This window comes from Humulus lupulus, chromosome 2 (assembly GCF_963169125.1).
Source record: "Humulus lupulus chromosome 2, drHumLupu1.1, whole genome shotgun sequence".
Lineage (NCBI taxonomy): Eukaryota > Viridiplantae > Streptophyta > Magnoliopsida > Rosales > Cannabaceae > Humulus > Humulus lupulus.
This window is the reverse complement of record NC_084794.1, coordinates 220,701,738-220,719,012: the sequence shown is the minus strand read 5'-3', so window position 1 is coordinate 220,719,012 and position 17,275 is coordinate 220,701,738. Positions and strand designations below refer to the sequence as shown.

Genomic DNA, 17,275 nt, shown 5'->3' with positions numbered 1-17,275 from the left:
CGTAGGGTCTTGGCATATCTTTCTCTTGCCTTACCACTGTCATAAGATAAATGTTGTCCACCACAAATAGTTAGCAAAGTACCAACGATCGGGGCTGACAGTAGTGGAGGCGAGCGTTGGCGTACTTGTGCCTACTCGTTGCCTCAGTGAGCCCCTTACTGGGGGTTTCCCCCTGCTCGCACATATCTTCTCAGGTGCCCCTAGTGTATAAGGAACTTGATCTCTTCTTTCAGTTGGTTACATTCATTGGTATCATGGTCATAGTCGTTTTGGAAATGAAAAGTCTTGGTTGTTTTTCGCTTGGATATGTCCTTTCTTATCGAGGTTGGTCGCCTGAAAAGGACTGTGATGTGAGTGGTCTGATACACTTCTGCTTTTCTGTCGACTAGGGCCGTGAAGTTAGTGAACCTCGGCTCGTACCTGTTTTTCTTAGGGCACTTGTTATCAGACGTCGCCTGCTCAGCATTTTCTCTTTTTCCTCCATTCTTGTTACTATTCTTATTGTTATTTTTGTTGGGTTTGCTAGACCCACTAGCAGCCTTTGTCGACTATTCTTTTTTGCTTTGTTCGACCTTTGGAGACTTTCCTTCATTGGCGATAGCCTCCTCCAACTTGATGTATTTCTCTGCTCGATCCAAAAATTCCTAAGGCTGCTCCAAAGGGGAGATTGGAGTTACACCCCAATGGTGATGGCCATCATCTTTCCCTCGTCTCCAACCAATTTTTCCTGAGCAGCTGCTCGCATACACCTCTAGATGTACTCCTTTAGAGATTCTCCTTCCTTTTGTCTTATGTCGACCAGCTGATTGGCCTCTATTGGATGTATCTGACCAGCATAAACTTGTCTGAAGAATTCCTTTACGAACATCTCCCATGAAACTATGCTGGTCGGCTGAAATTTGAAGTACCATTCCTGGGCAGCATCAGACAAAGTAGCAGGAAATATCTTGCATCGAGCATCTTCGGACACCTTTTGGATGTCCATTTGTATCTCGAACTTATTCATGTGAGATACTGGGTCTTCTCTTCCAGTGAAGTTGGGCAGTACTGGCATTTTGAATTTTTTTAGGATCTCTGCCATAGCAATTATGTTGATGAACGGGGTGCCCTTTCTCTGGTCATAATCAATATGGGAAGGCTTATCCCTGACTAGCTGTTGTACAACCTAATTCAGGGCATCTATTTGAGGTTGAACAACAACTGGTATAACAAGGGTAGGAGCGACCACAGGAAGTCGGACATGCTCATTGTTCCTTTCCCTTCGATCATTGAGTGTGTCCCTTAAGTCTTCACCTTTTCGCCTCTACTCGCTTTGCACCTAGTCGATCAAATACGTTGGGTTGTCTAGGCTGCCCCCAAGTGTTCTGGCTTGCTGGTCGGTTGTCCATTAAAGGAGGGTTTTGTTGTCTGTACCTTTGCTCCTATTATAACCGGAGTCCTCTTCGTTGGAATTATGGTCGTCTCTATACTGTGACCTGCGAGTACACAACTTGCTGTATGAACTGTCTCCCTCTCTTCTCCCTAGGCTGTCTAGGTAAATAGGAGGAGGCCTGCATTGGTCATTGGGTCACTGGACATTGCTTTGTCGTGGGGGATCCCGGACCATAGAACCTAAGTCTGTCTGCCTCTTGCTTCCTGAGGGACCCTGTCCTCTACCAAGAAGGTTTTGCTTGTCTATTGTGAGACGTCTAGGGCTTATGGGATGATGTTCATCCCTGTTCAGTTTATGATGTTGTATACTACCTCAACCAGCACGAGAGGGTTGACGCTGCTCGTTATTTCTAGCAGGATTCTGAGGCTGCCTTTCTGCTAGGCAGTTGGATGTTGTTCCTGCTGCTGTGGAATTCTTGGGTCTTGTGGGTTTGGAGGACATTGTTGATGCTCTGATCATGGGTTTTGAGGAGTATGAGGATTTGGCAGTAGGTTTGGCTGGGAGTTCTATGCGAGTGGTAGTCCTCGAGCCAACTGAATGGTCACCTCTAAAGCCACCATCGCGTCTCTTTGTCGATGATCCATGTCCGCCTGTCTTTCATTCAATTCTTGATGTTGTGGATCAAGCTCACATTGTTGCATCACCATCCTTTCAGCCACGTTCTCTTGGTTAGCTCTTAGGGTGGCTAACTCATCTTGCAACACTCCCAATGTTGTTCTCATGGTTCCAACGTCCATCTCCTCCTCTTCCAACTCCACTTGTGGCTCATCCTCTGTCACACCTGGTGGAGGAGGTGGATTTTGTGGATTTTCCAATGTTTGTCCAGCTTGACCCGTCCTCCTGGTGTTCTTAGCCATCATGTTAGATCCTAGTTTCCTTGAGTTCAGCTCTCAATGAAAGCACCAAAATGGTGACCCTGAATTCGATCAACGACAGGGACTCACGAAAACGATATAAATAAGGGAATTGAATTCAAGAATGTAAACGACACTAGGATTTCCAATATTATTCCAGAGAGCTATTTCCAATATTGAGAGAATCCCTTAGTGCTTGAGATAGGGGGAAATAAGATTTTGGAGAAAGGTTGTAAACCTTGTTCAAGTTGGTGATCCCCAATGCTCTTCACTTTGGTTGTGTGAGTGAGATAGATTTGCTTGTTGTTCTTGTTATTTCTTATTTCTACTATTGCTTTTATCTTCTCTTCTTCTATTTTCTCTTTACATATTTATTTGTATCTTTTGTTTTAGAGTTATAGTTCTTATAATTCTCTTCTTCCTCTTATTTCTACATTTACTTGTATTTTGGTTATTGAGTTGTAATCTTATTTAGTCAATAATCTTGTCTTTGTATTATTTTTCTTAGAGTTGTAAGAGTCTTGCTATTTTCCATTGAGGCAATATAACTATCTCTAACAGTGATGACCCTCTGCTAGTTGTTCATAATTAGAGCTACGTCTTAATGTCTGTTAACCTCTCTAATTATGTTTTTATCAATTAGTTCCATTGATCCTCTAATGAGCATTATTCTATAAATTTAATTATAGAATGAAATTTCTGTTCTCTAACAGAAATTGAGCGCTCTATGTTCAAGCCCTGAATCAGCACTAAAAGGAACAACTAATCTGCTTTCATTTAAGTAAGCAGCATATTCCATATCTGTTAAGTATATTCCCAGCCACTTGTAGTTCTATGACTCCAAGATATCAAGAATTCGGTCGAAGGAATATTGAACCTTACCCGATAAGTCAAAAGCCATGAAAGCACAAATAGGAGCTCATTATTCACTTCAGGATTGAGGTCAAGTCTCAAATAACCATCGACTGATGAATGTTGAACTTCTATATTTTAACGAAGATTATCATAAGTTCTTTCTTTCATCTTGTCACAGTCCAATACAATATGTATTGTATACGGTACCTCTATCTTTTTATGTCGCTACATTAAACAATCTGGATGAACTGCTCTGTCTTAAATAGAAGATAGACGATACTCATAATCTTTATTAAATATAGCTCCCACTTTATTTAGCGATTATGGACAACTTTTATATTATTATCTTGAATTAAATCTTCTTCTATATATATCATTATACATATACTTAATTCAAGACCATGTCAATAATATTGGATCTTCATGATAAATGGCATGTATAAATAAATACAAATATGAGTGCAAAATATTAACTTTATTTAATTAACAGCAATCATTCATACAAAAATACGCTTATAGGGCACAAATCCTAACAGTATAGATTGGTTCTTCACGTTCTCAAATTTTTTGAGCCCCTGAAAAATTTATATATATTTACTTTTCCTCCCCAACAAGTTTCTTTTCAAAATATAGAAAATGCAACCTATAAACACAATCCCGACAGATTTCCATTGCACAAATGGATTAAAACTCCTACTTTTACTAGTTTTCTCTCAAGACATTTAATAACAGGAAAAAAAAAAGATGGATTTTTCATAATAGCTTACATGAATGTTCGAAGGAAATCAAGGATAGTACGGGGTCGTTGGAGCTTGATGGTCGAACGAACATTGAAAGCAAGGGAATCTCGAAGATGATGAAAATAACAAACAAGGCTTTGGTGTTTTCATTTGATTCTGGATGTAAGCATAAATGAAGAGTAAAGAAGAAGAAAATGAAAGGTTATTTATAGTAGAAAAATGAGGATTTATTTCAGTTGTTCAATTAAGAGAAGAGAAACCATCACATGGATGAAATTTTTTTGTAAATGGCGGTAAGACAAGAGGTGATGGGATGGTTACTTTTTTATATTGACAAGTGAATCAACTCATATTGTAATGACCCAACTACTCTAGACTTTGGATCATTAATGACTACTATACATAGACACTAATTTTTAATAAAACTTACAAGTGAAATAATCATAACTTCATTAAAACTTGAAAAAAAACAAGTGTTAAAGTACATAAAATTTAAAGTTGGATATGGGATCCCATTGTTTTTAAAAGAAAAACATAACATAATTGTAAATAACATGGATTACATAATAAAGTGCGGAAAATACATATAAAATTTAAAGAGACTTCATCCTCGAATCGAACGCTCAGTTCATCGATTCCATCCCGCCTAAATACACATCCCCTAGCTTCCAAGAACCTTTTCCGCCACCAAAGCTATTATCCAGCACATATACACATAAAGGAATGAGCCTAATGCCCAGCAAGGAAAATCTAACACATAAGTCATATACATAATATTCATATCAACATATACTAAAACATATCATAACATATGTCACATATACTATAATGGCCATTATTACTTGGGGTCCCGTAAACTAAACAAGTCATATGCCCATTAGATTTGTGGGGCTTGCTAGCTAAGCAAGCCATATGCCCATAAATTTATTGGGGCTTGTTACTTATACAGGTCATATGCCCAAATCTACAAACATACATAATATAACATATAACATATACATAACACTTAAATCATAAGATAACATATAACATAACATATAAAATCCTATCCTATTTTCCTTACCAAAAATACCGGGATATGAGAATAGATTTGGGACTTTGGAACACTCCTATAAACCTTCCAAGAAAGGTGATTATACTAAAGAGAAAGAGATGAAAAGAATGGACGAACTATACCATCAAGAATATACTTACCAAAAACCTTATGTTCAAGATCTTAGATTTCCTATCCAAAAATAAAGAATGAGTAGAATACTATAAGAACTTAAGGAAAATAATACCAAAATGAACTAGAGTTTGGAATACCTTGAATGCTTCTATGACCGATCTAAACCTTGAACTGAAATGTGCTATAAACCTTACTTCCCAAGTGTTTGGTAAGCTTATAATGATTAAGTTTATAATCCCGAACCCAAGTGTTTACACTCTTAAAAATAACCTAGCAGCTTGCAGCCTCTGAACTTAGCTTGACGAATGAATAAATGGCTGGGTACTAGGTCCTATTTATAGAGTTCAAGAATGAAAAGATCTTCATTTAACTTGAATAAAATAATGACCTTTTAAGTGAAAAATATTTGAATTATCATTCAACAGAGGCTGAAGACTCGGTCAGAAAGATGCTGGACTTATCAAGAGGTTAAAGATTAAAAAGAGAACGTTTTCAAAAACATTCAAAAATATACCAAAGGAGCCAATATATCGCCCCTTGTATGCGATATATCGCCTGGGCCACCATGCCCGAGGCTCGTCGAGGTGATCGTGCGAAGTTACTTGTTTTTCATATCCTCGTACTGCGATATATCGCCCCCTATAGCTGTGATATATCGGCATACGCTGAATATTTAGACACAAAATTGCACATTTTCAGCTTAATTTGAATTGAGTAAACAGCCTTGACTAAGTCCTCTAACGTTTTCAAAGCTGCTGACAGACCCTAGGATATTCAAATATTACTCTTAATAAACTTATTCCTCAAAAATACTTAATTATCATTAAACATACACAAGACAAGTGTTATTATCTTATTGGGTCTATCTAAACCTTATAATATAATAAATATCACCATCAATATCAGTCATATTAATCAAACCTTAGGTTAACATTAATATTCTTAAACTATAGGTTAAGCTTAGAAAATCAACAAGTGTTACTACGAGTGTCCAATTAAATCCCGGTCTGAACCAAAATCCACAGTCATAAAAATACTACTACTATTACTATTGCTACTACTATCTAACTAGTTAAGTAAAGCTCTTGGACTCTACAATTCTCCCCTACTAAAAAGAATTTCTTCCTCGAAATTTACTTACAAAATAACTCCGGATACCGGCCTTGCATGTCCTCCTCCTACTCCCACGTTGCCTCTCGTTCAGAACTATTACTCCATAGGACTTTGACTATAGGAATGCTCTTGGACCGTAACTGCTTCACCCCCTATCCAGGATGCTAACCGGTCGTTTCTCGTAACTCAAGTCTTTCTAGAGTGCTATCGTATCATACTTGAGGATGTGAGATGGGTCTGACACATACTTGCGTAGCATCGAGATGTGGAACACGTTGTGACTATCTGCTAGTGCTAGCGGTAGGGCTAGTCTATATGCAACTGCTCCCACTTTGTCCAATATCTCAAAAAGACCTATAAATCGGGGACTAAGCTTGCCTTTCTTCCCAAACCGCTTTACACCTTTCATAGGAGATATCTTCAAGAAGACTTGATCTCCGACTTTGAATTCTACATCGCGTTGCTTGGCATCCTCATAGCTTTTCTGACGGCTTTGAGCAGCAATCATACGCTGTCTAATAAGCGTTACTGCTTCTTGAGCTTGTCTAACAGCTTCGGGACCTAGATGCTGCCTTTCTCCTACCTCGTCCTAGTGCAACGGTGATCGGCACCTTCTTCCATATAGCAATTCATAAGGTGCCATCTCGATCGTTGACTGGTAGCTATTGTTGTAGGAGAACTCTATCAGCGGCAAGTACTTATTCCATGATCCTCTGAAATCAAGTACACACGCGCGTAGCATATCCTCTAAAATCTGAATCGTACGCTCGGACTGCCCATCTGTTTAAGGATGAAACGTTGTACTAAGACTTAACTTAGTACCCATAGCTTGTTGTAAACTTCCCCAAAATCTCGATGTAAACACCGATCCTCTATCTAATACTATTGTCTTGGGGATTCCATGCAACCGTACTTTCTCTTGGACGTAGATGTCTGCATATTGGTCTACCATGTAAGAAGTCTTAACAGACATGAAATGAGTCGACTTGGTTAGTCTATCTATCACTATCCAAGCGGAATCATGCTGCTTATTCATCCTTGGAAAACCTATCATGAAGTCCATAGCTATATCGTCCCACTTCCATTCTGGTATGCTAAGCGGTTGCAATAAGCCTACAGGCCGCTGATGCTTTGCTTTCACTCGCCGGCATACAAGACACTTAGACACAAACTCTGCTATGTCCTTCTTCATCCCTGGCCACCAATAGATTTCCTTGATGTCATGAGTCATCTTGGTAGACCCTGGATGAACTGAGTACGGGGTACTGTGCGCTTCTTCTAGAATCGTCTTCTTAATCCTTTGATCATTTGGCATGCATACCCGATCCTTATATCTCAATAAACCTTGACTAGATATTGAGAAATTTGTAGCCTTGCCTTCTCTGACTGCATCCATATGTGCTGCTAGGGTGTCGTCATGTACCTGACCAATCTATATATCTTCTAGCAGATTCGACTGGATAGACAAGTTAGCCAGCTTGCCGACAATTACTTCTATTCTGGCACTGATCAGCTCCTGCTGTAGCGACTTTTCTATTCCGGTTAAAGCTGCTAAATTTCCATAACTTTTCCTACTTAGCGCATCGGCAACTACATTTGCCTTCCCCGAGTGGTATAAGATTTCGCAGTCACAATCCTTTACTAACTCTAACCACCTGTGTTGCCTCATGTTGAGCTCCTTCTGAGTAAAGAAGTATTTTAAACTCTTGTGGTCCGTATAAATCTCGCACCGTTCTCCGTAAAGATAATGGTGCCAGATTTTTAACGCAAAAACCACCGCTGCCAACTCCATCTCGTGAGTTGGATAGTGTTGCTCATACTCCTTCAACTGTCGTGAGGCGTAGGCTATCACCTTATCATTTTGCATCAGCACACAACCCAATCCTTGCTTCGATGCATCGCAGTAAACTACGAACTTATCATTGGGTGTCGGTACACAGAGTACTGGTGCTGAGCAAAGCTTAACCTTAAGCAACTAGAAGCTTTCTTCACATCTATCATTCAAGTTGAATCTTTGTTGTTTCCAGGTCAGGTTGGTGAGCGGAGTGGCTATCTTAGAAAAGCCCTCTACGAACCTCCTATAATAACCTGCTAACCCTAGGAAGCTTCTTACTTCAGATGTGTTATTTGGTCTTGGCCAATCCTTCACGGCCTCTACCTTTGATGAGTCTACTACAACTCCGTCTTTTGATATAATGTGCCCGAGGAACGCCACTTGCGAAAGCCAAAACTCACATTTCTTGAATTTGGCGTAGATTTTATGCTCCTTCAGTCGCGACAAAATCAACCTCAAATGTTCCTCGTGCTCTACTTCATCCTTAGAGTATACTAAGATGTCGTCGATGAACACTACAACGAATTTATCTAAGTAGTCTTTGAAAACCCTATTCATCAAGTCCATAAACGCGGCTGGTGCGTTAGTAAGACCAAAGGACATAACCAAGAACTCGTAATGTCCATAACGAGTTCTAAAGGCTATCTTAGGAATATCTTCTCCCTTTACCTTGAGCTGATGATACCCAGACCGTAAATCAATCTTTGAAAATACAGTCGCTCCTTGGAGTTGATCAAACAAATCGTCGATCCGGGGTAGCAGGTACTTGTTCTTAATCGTTACCTTGCTCAGCTCACGATAGTCTATACACATCCGCATACTTTCTTCCTTCTTCTTCACGAATAGCACCGGAGCTCCCCATGGCGAATGTCTTGGCCTAATAAAACCCAAGTCTAGGAGTTCTTGTAGTTATGTCTTTAACTCCTTGAGTTTCGTAGGTGCCATCTGATATGGTGCCTTAGAGATAGGCTTGGTGCCCGTTACTAATTCTATTGTGAAGTCAATTTCCCGAGTTGGCGGCAATCCTGGCAAGTCATCGGGAAATACCTTTGGGAATTCTCGTACAATACGGACGTCTCCAACCTTAAGTGGTGTCTCCTTTTCCACATTTGTGATGCTGGCTAAGAACGCTTGACATCCTCTCTCCGTCATTCTTTGAGCTTTGAGAGATGATACTAACGGGGTGCGCAATCCTGAAGCTTGTCCCATGAAGCATAGTTTCTGGCTGTCAGGAGTCTCGAACATCACCTTCTTGCGTTTACAGTCGATGGTTGCACCATGCCGTGCCAACCAGTCCATGCCTAGGATTACATCAAAGTCCTTGATCACCAATTCAATCAGGTCTCCTTCTAGTTCTATGTCCTCAATCTTGATCGGTACGCCTCATACTATCCGTGACGATAGAACTACTTTGCCCGAGGGCAACTCGGTTACAAACCTAGTTCTAAATCTTTCAGAAGGTTTTTCTAGTTTTTCTATCATTCCTAATGAGATATACGAATGAGTGGCTCCCGAATCAAATAATACAGAGCATATGTTATTGAGGATAGAAACCTGACCTGTGACCACCTTATTGTTAGCATCAGCCTCTCCTTGGGTTAAGGTAAAAACCCTAGCATGAACCATCTTGTCGTCTTTCTTTCCTTCTATCTTGCGCTGAGGACAATCTCTTTTCTGATGTCCTTCTTGACCATAGTTAAAACATTCCTTGGTGTTTGCGCGGCATTCTCCAGGATGTTTCTTCTGACACTTAGTGCATGGCGGGTATTCCACGTAACCCGGCCTATTTCCCCCATTATTTGTCTGTGCCCTCTTATCGCTGTTAGATTGCTTGTTATCAAGATGCCTTCTCTTCTGACCGTTACTGTTGTTGCCGGACTGATTGTTGCTATTATAGTTGTTGTTCCGACTAGTCTGAGGTTGACTCTGCTGTCTAGGTTCAGGCTTACTGGCTTCCTCTTTACTCACACTAGCTTGCAACCTCTCTACTTCTATTGCTGTCTCAAGAACGTCGGCATACGTAGTATTTCCCGGGTTTGCTAGCTTAACCCCCATCTCGATCTTCGGTCGAAGTCCTCTAACAAACTTTTTCACCCTCAGAAAATCGGTTGGAACCATCTCAGATGCGAACTTAGCTAGGCGGTCGAACTGACGAGCATACTCTACCACTGATAAATTTCCTTGCTTCAAGTTGGCGAACTCCTCAACTCTTGAAGCGAGTATAGCCGAATTGTAATACTTCTTATGGAACAGCTCCACAAATCGAGTCCATGTCATGGTGGCAACATCATGCGATTGCTGGACCAAGTCCCACCATATCCTGGCATCCTTCTTGAGCAATGATGAGACGCAAGATATACGGTCTGCATTACTGAGATTCATGTGCGTCAGAATTGGCTCCACATTCCTCTTCCACTCTTCTGCCTCAAAGGGGTCTGTATTCCCTTCGAAGTTTGGAGCGTGCTATTTGCGGAACCTCTCATAAACTGGCTCCATGTGTTGTACTAGATACGGCACGTAGTTTGCCACTGGCCACCCCCATATGGACCAACTTGTTGGGGTTCTGAGGTCATTTTCTATGGCATCGGTTGCGGTGGAGGCTAAGACTGAGTCTGTTGTCGTTGTTGCTGTAAAATTTCCTCGACTTGCTATCGCAATCTGGCTATCTCCGCAATGTTGTCAGCTGGTGGTGTCGGGGCGTTGCGGCTGACAATAGCACGCACTCCCCTTCTGCGAACTGGAGGGGCTTCATTGCTCACTGGAGCAGCATTTGAGGCGTTTCCGTTGGTGCGTGCAGATCTTCGGAGCGACATCGCAGTAGAGTTCTAACAGTTGCAAGAAACATGTTAGAACTTTACCTAATAGGCTCTAAGGAAAAAACTTATTCTAAAACAAACATATCTCGGACCTATTTATTATGACTTCTTATGAAAAAATTATATAAGTCTTTATTATTAAAGTGGGTTTCTATGCTTAGAAAAACAAGCCATCTTTATTATCTAAGTCTGTTTCTAATTATCCTATATGACTTAATTCTCAGGCTCGAAACTCATCTTTGTTCCAAAGTTAACCATATTGAGGGAGGGCTGGGATCAGTAAAATCGTTCCCACTACTATGGCCCCCTAACTCTCAATATAGAAACTTGGTTCATTGATTTGTATCCACCCTCACCGAACTCAGTCATTATTTATTTTATTTATCATGATTGCAAAATAAACATGATAACAAAATAACATGATATTAATTTGGAAAAGAGTTTTTCACTTATTACAACCATAAATCAAACAATAAAATAAAACAAACAATGAAAACTAACTATTCTAAAAATCAGGATCTTCTACATCCGATCCTTCATCTAGCTCTTCATAATCTTCATTATCATGTGCCTCAAAATGTCCTCTAGGAAGGTTCGTAAAAATCCTATGTTTTTGCTCATTTGTAAACTGAAATTCTGATTTTGCAGTGAACCTAACTAAGAGAAAGTAATATCGCATTGCTACTAGCAGTTCGTCTTCATCATCCATTATTTCCCGTATTTCCTCTAAGGCTGCTATTACAGGATGAAAATCTCTAAATAGTCTAATTATTAAAATGTATTGTTCCGTTGCTCTCATCATAATTTGCTTAGACTCTTGAAGGTGACCTATTTCTTTGTGGAACAAAAGCAGTCTTTGAGTGATTCTTTCTAGTGCTCCTACGGTGTTTCTTGGTTCCCTTATTCTTTTTAAAGCCTTAATGGCTCGGATATCCTCATTGGTTAATGCTCTGTTCATACTTAACAGAAAACATAAATGCTAAAATCGTTAGCTATACACATAAGCAAAATAACTATAACTTAAATACTTACTTGGCGGTCAAATTCGGAGCTTTGAGTGTGTGTATCGAGGAGAACTTCATGCGAAGGAACCGTTTTCTTTGATACAACCTGTAATGACCCAACTACTCTAGACTTTGGACCATTAATGACTACTATACATAGACACTATTTTTTAATAAAACTTACAAGTGAAATAATCATAACTTCATTAAAACTTGAAGAAAAAAAAACAAGTGTTAAACTACATAAAATTTAAAGTAGGATATGGGATCCCATTGTTTGTAAAAGAAAAACATAACATAATTTTAAATAACATGGATTACATAATAAAGTGCAGAAAAATACATATAAAATTTAAAGAGACTTCATCCTCGAATAGAACGCTCGGTTCATCGATTCCATCCCGCCTCAATACATATCCCCTAGCTTCCAAGAACCTTTTCCACCACCAAAGCTATTTTCCTGCACATATACACATAAAGGAATGAGCCTAATGCCCAGCAAGGAAAATCTAACACATAAGTCATATACATAATATTCATATCAACATATACTAAAACATATCATAACATATGCCACATATACTATAATGGCCATTATTACTTGGGGTCTCGTAAACTAAACAAGTCATATGCCCATTAGATTTGTGGGGCTTGCTAGCTAAGCAAGCCATATGCCCATAAATTTATTGGGGCTTGTTACTTATACAGGTCATATGCCCAAGTCTACAAACATACATAATATAACATATAACATATACATAACACTTAAATCATAAGATAACACATAACATAACATATAAAATCCTATCCTATTTTCCTTACCAAAAATACCGGGATATGAGAATAGATTTGGGACTTTGGAACACTCCTATAAACCATCAAAGAAAGGTGAGTATACTAAAGAGAAAGAGATGAAAAGAATGGATGAACTATACCATCAAGAATATACTTACCAAAAACCTTATGTTCAAGATCTTAGATTTCCTATCCAAAAATAAAGAATAAAGTTAGGGTGCTGAGTAGAAAACTATAAGAACTTAAGGAAAATAATACCAAAATGAACTAGAGTTTGGAATACCTTGAATGCTTCTATGACCGATCTAAACCTTAAACTGAAATGTGCTATAAACCTTACTTCCCAAGTGTTTGGGAAGCTTATAATGATTAAGTTTATAATTCCGAACCCAAGTGTTTACACTCTTAAAAATAACCTAGCAGCTTGCAGCCTCTGAACTTAGCTTGACGAATGAATAAATGGCTGGGTACTAGGTCCTATTTATAGAGTTCAAGAATGAAAATATCTTCATTTAACTTGAATAAAATAATGACCTTTTAAGTGAAAAATATTTGAATTATCATTCAAGAGAGGCTGAAGACTCGGTCAGAAAGATGCTGGACTTATCAAGAGGTTAAAGATTAAAAAGAGAACGTTTTCAAAAACATTCAAAAATATACCAAAGGAGTCGATATATCGCCCCTTGTAGGTGATATATCACCTGGGCCAGCATGCCCGAGGCTCATCGAGGTGATCGTACGAAGTTACGTGTTTTTCGTATCCCCGTACTGCGATATATCGCCCCCTATAGCTGTGATATATCGGCATACGCTGAATATTTAAACACAAAATTGCACATTTTCAGCTTAATTTGAATTGAGTAAACAGCCTTGACTAAGTCCTCTAACATTTTCAAAGCTGCTGACAGACCCTAGGATATTCAAATATTACTCTTAATAAACTTATTCCTCAAAAATACTTAATTATCATTAAACATACACAAGACAAGTGTTATTATCTTATTGGGTCTATCTAAACCTTATAATATAATAAATATCACCATCAATATCAGTCATATTAATCAAACCTTAGGTTAACATTAATATTCTTAAACTATAGGTTAAACTTAGAAAATCTACAAGTGTTACTACGAGTGTCCAATTAAATCCCGGTCTGAACCAAAATCAACAGTCATAAAAATACTACTACTATTACTATTGCTACTACTATCTAACTAGTTAAGTAAAGTTCTTGGACTCTACACATATGGATGTGACACGTGTCATATGCACTTGAGTGTGGTAGGTGATTAGTGCTCAATAATGTCATTTTATTAGGTTTAAAATTTAAAATAAATTAAGTTTTAATTAATATTTTTTATGTATTTATTGTAAAACATTTTATATTGGAAAATATTAATTTTAATTTAGTTTGTGTTCAATGTTTAGGAAATAAAATATATTTTGTCACAAAGAAAGAAAGAATTATTATTGAAGAAAAGAATGAAAAAATGGCATTTTTTATAACCATTTTGGACAACCCAAACCGAGCCCAAGCAGCCCAAGCCAAGACTTTCAGCTGAATTCCTCCCTGCATGCACCACGTGGCAGCTTGCCACTCATTTGACGCAAACCTGGGGAGCTTCCCAGAAGATGCCACGCGTCCCAAGTTGTTGTTCCTTCATAGCTCGGCACGCATCCTCGTGCCTCCTTACTCTGCTTGACGCATGCTGCCATGTCTTCCTGCCAATGAACTAGAGCAAGCCACATGGCCAGTTGTCCCTTGTCTCTTTTCTAAAGCTTTCAGTGTCTGACACCTGGTGTATTATCATCTTAGGATTGTGTTGACCCTGAATTTGGTCAATGACATGGAGTCACAAAAACGATATAAATAAGATAATTAAATTCAAGAATGTAAACGACACTAGGATTTTATTGTGGTTCGGCCCCAGGGATTAGTAATGACCTATGTCCACTTAGTGTTTTTATTAATGGAGAAGAACTCCAAAACCTGCGATCAACAAACAAGGGTTCACTGAGTTTCACAAGTCTTGAATATAGATACAAATATTTTGTATAAAATCACTATTTCTTTCTGAATACAAATTATTGCCTCATACATAAATGAATCCTATGAGTTCTATTTATAGGCTCACGGATGTACATATGGGCCTATGGGTCGTCCTTAACTTGCGTTACAAACATAATAAAATAATTAGATCAATAACATTGATTATATTTGAATTAATAAATATCCCTAAAATTTCTAACTTATAACTGTTTTTTAGCATTTGTCTCGGTCCCATGAGCTGATCTGGTCGCATGTTTCTGTGTATCTTCTTTTCCGCAGCTCAACATATTCCTTGCATCTATCGAGCAAATCCATTTCTTATGATTCTCTGTTCATAGGTCGACCAGTCCTTCATTAATAACTAGTCACGTGTTTTTCACGTGCCTCTTTGACATGCCACTTCATCATGCAAATATTTAGGGAAACAAATTGTTATTCACCTAATAGTCTAGGGTTCTAAGTAGAGTGATAAATTATAATTAAGTATTGTGACGAGTATTTTAATTGTGATGAAGAATAGAACCTAGGTTAAATGAATTGTATGCTTAATGAATTTGTTGCCTAGATTAACTTTCTTTCCACTGAATGTAATGCTTTTCCTGAGTTAAATAGATCGCATGTTTAATGGGTTTATTGCTTGGTAAAAAGTATTAATTAATGAGCGCTTAGTTTTAATTAATTATAATAGCGAAATTGGGATAATTGACTGATTAAGTATAATCTAGTTTAATTGGGAATAGGGAATAATGTTTGTCATTGTTGTTTGATTAATTGTTGAAGGTGGAGAATAATTCTTAACTGATCTTTAAAATCACAATTATCAATTGTTCTTTATTTATTGCTTTATTTTATGCTATTAAATCTTGAAACAAAATCTCAATTTTAATTCTTGTTTTTATTTTGAATGATAAGCTGACTAATAGTCATTGTGGGTTTGGCATGTATTTTCCATTCAACTAAATATTTGGTAATACTTAAAATAAATTCTTTAGTAAATTTGATATAGCATAGGACACGCATCAAATTTTTGGTATCGTTGTTGGGGACTATTGTAAGTCTTTTATTATTCAAATTAATTAACTATTTACTAATTAGTTCATTACCTTGGCAATTTTAGTTGTATATATTTGGCAACGATACTCAAGATAAGCTACAAGCAATAAAGCAATATCTTGAGACATCGTCATCCCGCTCTTCTCACATTATCACTGATAATCCACTATTCAAAACTCAACAAGGAGAGTTAATCATATACAAGTGCCATTACCATCTGACGACGATTCTAATTCAGATTCATCAATTAAGTCTCAGATGGCTCAGGATAGTACGTTGAAAGAGTTGTCAGAGCTGGATCTAGACCATCTGCCATTATTTATATAGTATTCAGCTCTGGATGTCAAATTTGAACTTAAGCCAGGCCTCATACACCTATTACCATCTTTCCATGAGCTGTCAGGGGAGGACCCGGACAAGCATCTGACACAGTTTCATATTGTTTGTTCTAGTATGAAACCAGTTGTAGTAACTGAAGAGTAGATTAAATTAAGAGCCTTTTCCATTCTCTCTGAAGGATGGTGCTAATGAATCACTATATTATCTTCCTCCTGGAACGATGAATACATGGAATGAGATGAAGACTTTGTTCTTGCAGCGTTACTTTTCAGCATCTAAGGTTGGAAGTATAAGGAATGAAATCTATGGCATTCGCCAACAGACTGGGAGTCATTGTATGAGTATTGGGAGCGGTTCAAGAGGTTATGTGCTAGCTTCCCCCACCATCAAATAATTGAGCAACTCCTGATCTAGTACTTTTATGAAGGACTTTTACCATTGGATAGGAGTATGATTGATGCCGGAAGTGGGGGAGCTTTCGTGGATAAAACTCCTGCTGCATCCAGGAGCTTGTTTCTAACATGGCTGCTAATTCCCAAAAGTTTGGTGTTTGTCAAGAAGTGCCAGCAAAAGGGGTTAATGAGGCAAATTCTAATGTAGAGCAGCAGCTCGCTTAGTTGACTGCTATGGTGCAACAGATGGAAAAAGGTCAACAAGTTAAACCATGTGGTATTTGTCAAGTACGGAGAATCCTACCGATGCTTGTCCCGCTGTTCAAGAAAATGTCAATGAGAAGGTGAATGCTATTGGGGGATTCCTAGGGCAACCAAGGCAGAGGTATGACCCTTATGCTATCACTTACAATGAGGGGTGGAAGGATCATCCTAATTTTTTCTATGAGAATCATCAATAATCTTATGCACCTCTTCCTCAACAACATTCAAGAAGAGTCTCACGAGATCAGGAACCATTTCTTACAAATATGTTAAAAACATTGGTGGCATCTAATGCTCAAAAGCAACAGGGTCTTGTACAATTTTAGCAAAACACACATGCAATTATTCAGAGTGATTAGGTATCTCTTCATAATTCAGAAAACACAATGGGACAATTGCTACATCTCTAAGCAAGCTTGAAGCACAAAATTTTGGAAGATTACCTTCCCAACCAGAGAAAAACCCAAGAGCAAATGTAAATGCGATAACACTGTGAAGTGGTGCACAATATGAGCCATTCACACATCCGTCATCGCTAGCTCCAGTGCAAAATCAAGTAGTAGACA

At 38.4% G+C, this 17,275-nt stretch overlaps 1 non-coding gene across 1 annotated transcript; it reads right to left on the bottom strand.

Annotated features, from left to right (window-relative positions):
* Positions 1–16,339: 16,339 nt before the first annotated feature.
* Positions 16,340–16,445, bottom strand: LOC133820259 (small nucleolar RNA R71). Its single transcript, XR_009886683.1, has one exon. It is a non-coding gene; the product is annotated as a small nucleolar RNA R71 (small nucleolar RNA).
* Positions 16,446–17,275: the final 830 nt, after the last annotated feature.